The sequence below is a fragment of the Poecilia reticulata genome, chromosome 9 (genome assembly GCF_904066995.2).
Source record: "Poecilia reticulata chromosome 9, P_reticulata-male-v2, whole genome shotgun sequence".
Lineage (NCBI taxonomy): Eukaryota > Metazoa > Chordata > Actinopteri > Cyprinodontiformes > Poeciliidae > Poecilia > Poecilia reticulata.
In genome coordinates this window covers 27,692,539-27,702,264 of record NC_088838.1, presented here as the reverse complement: position 1 = coordinate 27,702,264, position 9,726 = coordinate 27,692,539, and the positions used below count along the sequence as shown (strand labels likewise).

Genomic DNA, 9,726 nt, shown 5'->3' with positions numbered 1-9,726 from the left:
GTTAGTTCCTGTTCATATTTGACTCTGTGGAAATACGTATGGTAAGTTTGCCTGCATTTCCTGAAACTGTGGAGCAACTTCCCAGAAAAGTGGCAGTCTGAATTCGAGCTACTTCACAAACCTGAACAGCTTCTATTTTTTCTCAACTCTTTCCTGTGACGCTGACACGAATGATGGTGATTATTGGAAGAACATGCATGGCGGAAATAATTGCTGAGCTTGAACTCATTGCTCTTGCAATGAGTTTTAGAGAAAATCATGAGTGATGCAGCAGCACAGTGGGAAACATTTCTGAAAATCACTTTAATAACCACTTCAAGCAGGTTTTTATAATAATTAGGCTTCAAATGATTGCTGAAGGTTTTAAATAGTGAACTCTGGTCACAAAAGACTGCCAAGTATTTCCACATTTTATATGAACATACAGATTTTTACAACAGAGTAGATAGAAAAAAGGAATACACTTTTACCAAAAAAACTCACAAATTTAAACAAATAATCTCAGAAATTTTTCTATAAAAAAGAAGAAAATTTCTGGGTTTCAAAAGTAAAAATCTCAGAAATTTTTAGATTCATCTCAGAAACTTTCTAAAAAAATTTCTCAATTTTGACTTTTGAAACTGAGAAATTTGTAATTTTTAGAGTTTAATCTAGAAACTGTCTTGTACATTTTCATCCACCTGTTTAGAATTTCCCTTGATTAGTTGATCAACATATTTGATGAATATTGATCATTTAATGATACCATTTGACAAAATGTCATGTTTGTTGCTTGTTTTCATAACTGGTTACTGTATAAGGTTTTTATTGAACTGACTTTTTGCTGAAATGTTTTCATGTTGAGATATCTGGTTGCACTGGATTGTATTTAGGAGTACCAGACCACAGGGGCTGAAAACAAACCACAATTTCCTTAGTTATGCATAGTTTTTACTTCCTCCTCACATTAATGTGCAATACTATCCCAGTTAAATATTGGCGTGCAGCAACAGCTCTTATTAATGCTTTAACTGTCATAATGGGATGGTTGGTGGTGGTGAGAGATAGGACACAGGCAGACCCAGGATGAAGTGATGATGAATTTAATGATAATGTCGAGGTACAGCACAACGGGGAGCACAAGGAAGCAGACTGGTACACACCACAACTAAGTTAGACGAGGATCCAACGAAGAACAGACAACAGGTGGGACTAAATACACATGGGGTAATCAAGGGAACAGACACACCTGGGAGACAATCAACGAAGAACACAGACAACAGGTGGGACTAAATACACATGGGGTAATCAAGGGAACGAGACACACCTGGGAGACAATCAACGGGGAAGACGCAGAGACAGGACTCAGGGAACAGGATCACACTGAAAAACTCAAAAATAAACACACAGAAACACAGATCACGACATTAATAAGCTTCAGCAGAGGCAGAAATCACAAAGACGAAGATGAAGACAAAGTAATACATCAGTCTACTTTTTCTCAAAAGCAATAAAGCAGGAGAGACAAGTGACACCCTGCTGGTCTTCAAATGGTGGAATCAATATTAAATATGAGCTGACAGATGCTGTCTTTATTGCTGTGTTATCCCTCTAACACTGTTGCTAAGTGTGTCGTTCAGATGGTTTTATTTCATTAACCATAACTGGGATTCCAATCTTGAAATATCACATAGGCTATAAAAGAAACTAACCACGAAGGAGCAGTAAAGTCAACTATTAAAATATTAGAAAATTGTTCTCCTGCTGTAATTGCATGTGGATCATGACCAGGATTATCAGTGTTATAAACACAAACCATGAGCTTCAGGTCATTCGGGTTTCAGGTGAAATTGACAGTAAATATTCAGACTAAATACTTATTTTTTTACATTCTTTGTTGCTCATATTTTTCATCCAGTTAAATAAACAAACACGGCTGTGCATGAACTGATAAAAAAACCCATCTGTGTGATGCATGTGGCCTTCGGTTACACATGTACACAGCTTGTGAATTGTGTCTAGTTTCCACTAAATGCCACTAATATCGTTCTGTTCCTGTAAATGCTCTGCAGAGTCCAACTCCCCATTTATTAGACATAACTAAACAGTATAAGCGTGAGGGATATACTAATAAATACAAGCTGTAACACTTAATAAACGTATTTTAAAGGTGATGTTTTGTGTTTCCTTTCCTTTTTTTTGTTACATGAAACCATTCTTAGATAATGAGATTTTAACCTGTTCTGCCTACTTTTAGCTCATTTTACAATGAGCTGCTTTAGGGCGTCTTGTCTCTTTAAATCTAAATAAGCTGCTGCTGGCCAGGCCCCCAACTCAACATTTACACTATCACATGAAAATGGCTGCAAACAGATGTGCAATTATACAACTGTACATCTTTGAAAAGCAGAAGTGCACAGGCAGCAGAAATTTAGCAAGTGGTTTCTGAATGGTAAGTCAACAGCAAAACACTTGTCTTTTCCAGTAACCATTGTACAGCAGGAAAACCAGCTGACCAAACATGCTGGGTGTCAGTTGGGTTGCTAAGTGACGAGGTGGGCTCAGGTTGCTAGATAATTGCGCAATATGACTCAACATTCAGGAGGTTTTTGAAACTGCTTTTTTTACAGACACCAAAAACATTAACTTACGTTCATTTTAACTTATTGCCCAAAAAGGTTCATTGCTGTTTTTAGAAGGAACTGAGACCCAAATGGACGTATAAAATGTGAAAAAGTGCTTTTTCACAAAAGGTCCCCTTTGGAGAAATAGATTTAAGTAACTTTAGTTTTTGAACTAAAAGAAATATCCACTTTTGCATACGTCCCAATGTCTCCAAACTCACCTGTATATCATTTTTATTAAACGTCCCTTTGGTCACCAACCCCCCTCATTGCATTTGCTAAATTGTGTTTTTTCAACGTTAGCAAAATATCAACGGAGTTTTGCTCACATGTGAAGGAAACTGAGCGTCAGTTTTCTTAGTCCAGGTAAGATGTTTGACTTTCTTTTGTGTTTGTATTTTAATAATTTCTTTGTTGTTTGTTTATATCTTGTTATGCCATATTCTGATTCATTAATGTTCGAAAGGTCTTGCCATACCAGTTCATCGCTTTATGTAAGTTATTCTTGTTTTCTATTTCTTGTATATCCATCCATCCATTTTCTTTACACCCTTGTCCCTCAGTGGGGTCGGGAGGGTTGCTGGTGCCTATCTCCAGCTAACGTTCCGGGCGAGAGGCGGGGTCACCCTGGACAGGTCACCAGTCTGTCACAGGGCTATTTCTTGTATATTCACAGTTTATTTTCTCTGTGATTATTTGTTAGGGTTTTCCTCTCTGGTTCTAGATCATTTGAGTCTCTGCTGATTTGTGTTTATTTTTCATTTTCTCTGAGCCGACTGGCTTTCTCTCACAGCTGCACCCATTTGATAATCAACCACCTGCTTCTTGGTAGCAATCACCCTGCTGGGCATCAAAGCCTTTCTGTTTCTGTAATTATTCAGTTTTCCTGATGATGTTTCCTCCTTTATTATTAATTATTATTATTATTATTATTATTATTATTATTATTATTATTATTATTATTATTATTATTATTATTATTATTATTATTAATATTATTATTAATTAAAATCACTCAGTTTCCCTCCGTTAGTTTCTTGTCAAGTTAAACATGACAGGAAGTACCTAAATACTTATGAGTGTGAAGTCTTTCAAATTGCAATCCAGTCTCCCTCAAACGTTTGATTTTACTTTTCTTCACAATCCTCTCAAGGCTACAGGTATTCCTATTGATTTTGCACCTTCTTTTCATTCTTTCAATTTGCTTTTTATTCATAACCTTCCAGCATTGCACTTGGAGTACACTAGTGGATTTTGCTGTTTGAGAAGGGTATTAATTTCTACTTGTTTAGAAAACCACAACGTCAACTGTCTTGTTAATGTAGGACATTAACAGTCAAAGCATTACATTTCACCAATAATATGTTTTACATTTTGTATTTACAAATACTTTTGGTAAACTCTGAGAGAGATTTGATTACGTTGTGATGACTGAAAATATTTATAACGTAAATAAGGGTAAATTATTCTATTCAATAACAAAAATGTTCCCTTGTACCATGCAGTGCTAGTAATTTCAAAAATTGTAAAAATAAGTACTAATATTTGTGTTTCACCTTTTTAATTGAATTAATAAAATAAAATAATACAGATGTAAATAGTTATGACATGACCCATAATAAAACTTGCACAACTATTCAAAGTCATTAGTGACTTTCACCTGGTCTCTTTTGAAAACTTTCATAAAATGCTCCTGTGGAGAGTGTATTTTTTTATTATTTTTTTGCAGTGAATGCTTATTTCAGCCAGTATAATCCTTTTCTTTCTTTTTCAGAATCCAGCAGGTGCCAATTATCGCTGTCTGGCACCTTTTTGTTCCCATGTTTCGCTTCAGAAAAGCCAAACAGTCGGAGGTGATCTAAAAACTGACCTCAGCGTTCATCAAAGTTAATCTCCATGGAAACAATCAAAGTCCAGGGTAAAACTTTTTATAGAAACTATAAATAATGACACTTTTAAGGCAAAGTTGCACTAAAGGTTCATTAAAAGTGTAAACTTTGCATTATTTGGACAATAATGACCTTTTTAATGCAAAGTTTTATTAAAATGTGCACTAAAGGTCCATTAAAAGTGTCAACTTTGCATTAAAAGTGTCATTATTCACCGAATGACACTTTATGACAACAGTAATAGACATTCATGAAGACTCCTTCGTGTTCATGACAGGTGTTACGTCATGTGTATGTCAGTGTTATGTAAAACCCTTAAAATAAAGTGTTACCATTTGTCTCTGTTCAGTCTGAATACTTCACACGTTTGCAGAGACTCAGATGTTTACCTGCAGTTTTCATGCGAGTCAGACTGTCTGTGCGTGCATCAGCCTGTTTATGACAGCAGCATTCTCTGTTTTGGGTTCTGCAAAGGGCAAAAGCAGAAAAAAGTGGTTTGATGTTACGCATACATATTTGAAGCTATATTTTGCTTTCTTCTCTGTGTGCAGCTTTGTTTTCTTCAGGAGGATTCTGCTGGCAAACGCTCAGACCAAATAAAATCTGTGAGAAGATTCACAGCTGCAGGAGGCGTGTTTTGAAAGCCGATAACAAAAGCTCTTTATCTTTAGTTTATATAGAAAGAATTCATTTTCAGATTTGTTCCTTCTAAAGTTTAGATCAGTGGAGCAAAGCATAAATTTGTCTCATGCATGGGCATTGAATGTGAATGTGGTGGTAAAGGTAAGAAATTTGATCCATGCATGGCTGCACATGGGTTTTTACAGCAGTCAGACATACCAGTTGCTCCTCAGTCTCCTTATGTTTGAACCCTAATCATTTCTGTACTTTTCCATCCTGCTGTCTTCACAGGATAATAAAACTTTGTTCATCTTAACTCAGATTTTCTGCTCTCTTAAATCTAAATAAATCACACATCCAGCTGAGGTCAAAAGTGTTTAATGCTAGGTGTGACTTGGTTAGAGTCGCAATTAATCATTACCACACTTTCCTATTTATAGCCTCTATAGTTCAAAGCTGTAAAGTAAAAAAGGTCATCATAACCTGTATTATAAAAGAGTAAAACTTTAGCAGGCTTTCAAAGTATTGTCGTTTTTGTTATGTAAGTTACCATTCAGTGGATGTTTCAGTTTTTCTTTTTTCTTGGTTTAAATGGAAACTTTTGACTGTTTAAACAAATTTGTTGTTGCATCTATAAAAATAAGCAAGCATTTCTTTGTCATGATCTTGTTTCTTAAAGAAAACCGTTTATGGTTGACTCCTAGTTGCATCTGTACTAAAAAGTGTTACTTTACTCATCAACAAAAAGTTATTTTCTTGAAGACAGACTTTCTTGAAATTTTTCCCAGTGCTCTATCTGGAAAAATTTGACACGTTTTGCCTTGAGTCAAATGTGTGATTTCCACACAGTTATCTCCACAGGAAGCAACATCAATGAACTTCAGATAACAATGAGCTCCTTCAGTTAAAGAAACCTCGTTGCAAGTCCAATAAGATAGTTGAGGACATAGTTTCTTAACTTTTTTTAATGGAAAAACAGATTTCAGATTTCTTCTTGAAAAAGTATTGTGTTTTTCTCAATTTATTTAACTTAGATTTCTTTAACCTGGTAAAGTCTGAATTATTTGTATTCTAAGAGAGTGTTCATGATTTTTACCATCACTGTGAATTGATTTTAGTTTCAGTGGAAAAAATGTTTTGAGATTTTTGTGTGTTTTTGTCAGAGAAGCATCCGGCTAGTCAAGAGGTCATCTGGGCATCGGTGTGTTTCCTCGAATCTCCAAGCAGCCAAAACACAACCTTTACTGACAAGGTTGTGAGTGAAAACTGATCTGTGCTTTTTGGATACACACACAAGATGTAAGTCAACATATAGAAGTGCAGCCGTTGTGTTTGTAAACTAAATAAACTTTCCAGCAATAAACAAGAAGAAAATGCGTCATCAACACAAAGGTCTTACATGCAGCGCAGCATGAATCCAAATCCCACTGAATAAAAAAATAAATGGACACAGTGACATTTTTTAAGTGTTTGAATATTAAATGTTTCGTCATCTTAAGTTAAATTGTTGTTTGAAATGCTCAACTGCACTGCAAAAACATAAAACCTCCCCTGATTTTTTTGATCTTCGGTAGTGTATGGTGCAAATATCTGAGAACTCTGAAAATAAGTAAGATATAGAAGCTTGTTTTAAGTCTATAAATCCTTAATATTGATGAAAAAGTTTTTGTTTCACGGGCTGATTTCATTTACAACATGGGAATAGCGTCTTATTTAAAATAATCTGCCAGTGGAAGCAGTACTTTTTCATCAACATTAAGGAATTATCTACTTAACACAAGCTGCTGTCTTGTTGAAAAGCTATTTATTTTAATTCAATTCAATTCTAAAATGCTTGCACTAGAAACTAGATCAAAAATACTTGGTAGGATTTTGTGTTTTTGCAGTGTATAGTGGAAATTCTTATTTTTGTAGATTTAAACTTTTATTAAAAAATACAGGAAAATGATTTCTGTAACTTTAAAATGACTGATGTTGTTTGTTCAAACTCATCACTTTACCAGGCATTTTGCAGATGCAACTCAGTATTTTAGTTATACTTCCTCTTTATTGAAATGACAAATTTCAATACATGAACGCAAAATCACAATGACTCTGCATTATGTTCTCCAATTATTGTTACGGTTGGAAATAGCCTACAGTCGTTTGTGCAAACATAAAGTATTGTCCTTTTAATGTGTGTTTTTATGAAATGTGATCTTGCTGATTTCGCCACAAGTCTTCTTAGTGAAAGACAAAGCAGCTAAGAGATTGTCAGTCAGCAGGAGAGCATGTAAAGCAATCAAAATTTAACCCGAGGCCAACTAACCCAGCCGACTCTGTAGTTTTCCACTCACATGCATGTTGGGGCACAATTATGGCCAGCGGGGGTTCAAAGACAACTGTGAGCAGCACGTACACACGCACGCATACACACATACGCACGCACGCACGCACACACAGAGATACAGTAAGTAATGAGTAATGAGTGTTTTACTGTTTGCAACTTAACACAAACATCCTTCTTTAAGTGAAACCCTATCTGTGTATATTGCAATGTGCATTTAGTGTGTGTTATTTGAATGCAGCCATAATATGTTTGGACAAAACCTGTCTACACACATTACTTAGATAAATAAGAGAAGGAATGCTGTAGATAAGAAAGGAGGCATCTGGTGGATTTCAACATATTAATTTTGCTATATTTTGTAAATTACTTTACGCACTTCATTCTTTTTTGACATAAACACATTTCAGAAACAATAGACTCAACACAGCCTCAATTATTACAGCTAGAAACTAATGATCAGGCCTGAAATCTGGGCAGTGATGGGCTCATCTGAACCTTCAGAGCCACATAAAGACAGTTACAGAGTCAGGCTTTTGTCATCTGAAGAACATTGCAGGATTAAAAGACTAATGTCCCAGCAAAATCTGGAGAAACTCATCCATTTGCATGTCAAAATGATCCAGAACGCTGCTGCTTGTGTTCTCACTAAAACCAGGAAGATAGGCCTCATCACCCCAGTTCTAAATTCCTTTCACTGCCAAAAAGCTCAGAGTATAGACTTTAAAATACTATTGTTACTCAACGGCTTAGCACCAAAATCCATTAAAGATCTGCTGCTTTCATATCAGCCTTGACAGACCACTCAGGTCCTCTGGTTCTGGTCTGCTCTGCATCCCCAAAACCAACAAGCAACAACTTCCAGAAACCTGCAAAACACTGAATTCCTTTAAATCAAGACAGAAATCCCATTTGTTTAGAGCAGTATCTGATTATTAACTGTAACATCATAAAGTGTACTCTATTGTTAGCCTGTAATTGTTTCCCCTTGTTATTGCAATGCAAAGTGTTTTGCTTGTTTTTTTTAGATTCCTTCAAATTGTATAAAAACTTTTTATTTTTGCTGAAAATGTGCTATGCAAATAAAAATGCCTGCAAGAACTAAGTAGTTGTTTCAGAACCAAATTATTTCATTGATCAAATATTATTGAAAAGTTAATTCATTTTAGTGATTCGATTTAAATAGTACAGACTCACACAGAGAAATATCAAGTACTCTTCAAGTGTTTATATTTGGTAAGTTTTGTTAATTTCAGTTTAGAGGAAATAAAACCCATCCATCCATTTTCTTGCACCCTTGTCTCTTAGTGGGGTCGGGAGGGGTGCTGGTGCCCATCTCCAGCTAACGTTTCGGGCGAGAGGCGGGGTACACCCTGGACAGGTCGCCAGTCTGTCGCAGGGCAACAGAGACACACAGGACACACAACCAATTTGGAGAGGCCAATTAACCTGACAGTCATGTTTTTGGACTGTGGGAGGAAACCGGAGTACCCGGAGAAAGCCCACGCATGCCCAGGGAGAACATGCAAACTCCATGCAGAAAGACCCCCGGCCGGGAATTGAACCCAGAACCTTCTTGCTGCAAGGCAACAGCTCTACCAGCTGCGCCACTATGCAGCCCAGGAAATAAAACCAAAAATTTTAAATGTTACATTAGACCAACAACAAAAAAATATTTTAACAAAGAAATATCAGCTGACTGAAAACTATTTCCATGTAATATACACTGTGTATTCACTCAATGCTTGTTCTGGGCTCCATTTTGTGCAAAATACTGAACTTGTGGCTTGGAGAGTAAACTGTGGCTTATCACCTCTGCAGAAGTAGGTTGTGTTAACAGCAACCTTCGGCTCATATAGCTGGTTCTTGCATCTCTCAGCTTCCTCTTGAAGACACCCCACTGATTTTATGGGCTTTAAGTGAGCTAACTTTAGGCGCAATAGTGGATTAACACCAGAAGACAACATGACTCCCTAAGTCCACAGTGACTAAGCAAACTTCACACTCAGCCACAATCATCTCAGACCATCCAGAGGATCAGATATATTTCTAAATAAAAGATCAAATGTGCTTTAATTAAGAATTTTTGTAAGATGCTTCAGCTATTAGCTGCGTTTCGTCTTCTTCGTCTTTTCCGCCAGTAGTATGATAACATCCGGTTGTTGATCACATGACTTGTGTGATGAGAAGAAGGGTTTCCGTTGCAGTTTTGCGAGATACGGCTGAAAAACCACATCATTTTATGGTTTTTCATAAAATGAAAAACCATAAGTTTATTTCGAGAAAT

General features: G+C 36.2%; 1 long non-coding RNA gene across 1 annotated transcript; it reads left to right on the top strand.

The window, feature by feature from the left end:
• Positions 1–656: 656 nt before the first annotated feature.
• LOC103469936 (uncharacterized) lies at positions 657–6,561 on the top strand. The gene is made up of 2 exons (XR_014088963.1): positions 657–4,521; positions 5,044–6,561. It is a non-coding gene; the product is annotated as an uncharacterized LOC103469936 (long non-coding RNA).
• Positions 6,562–9,726: the final 3,165 nt, after the last annotated feature.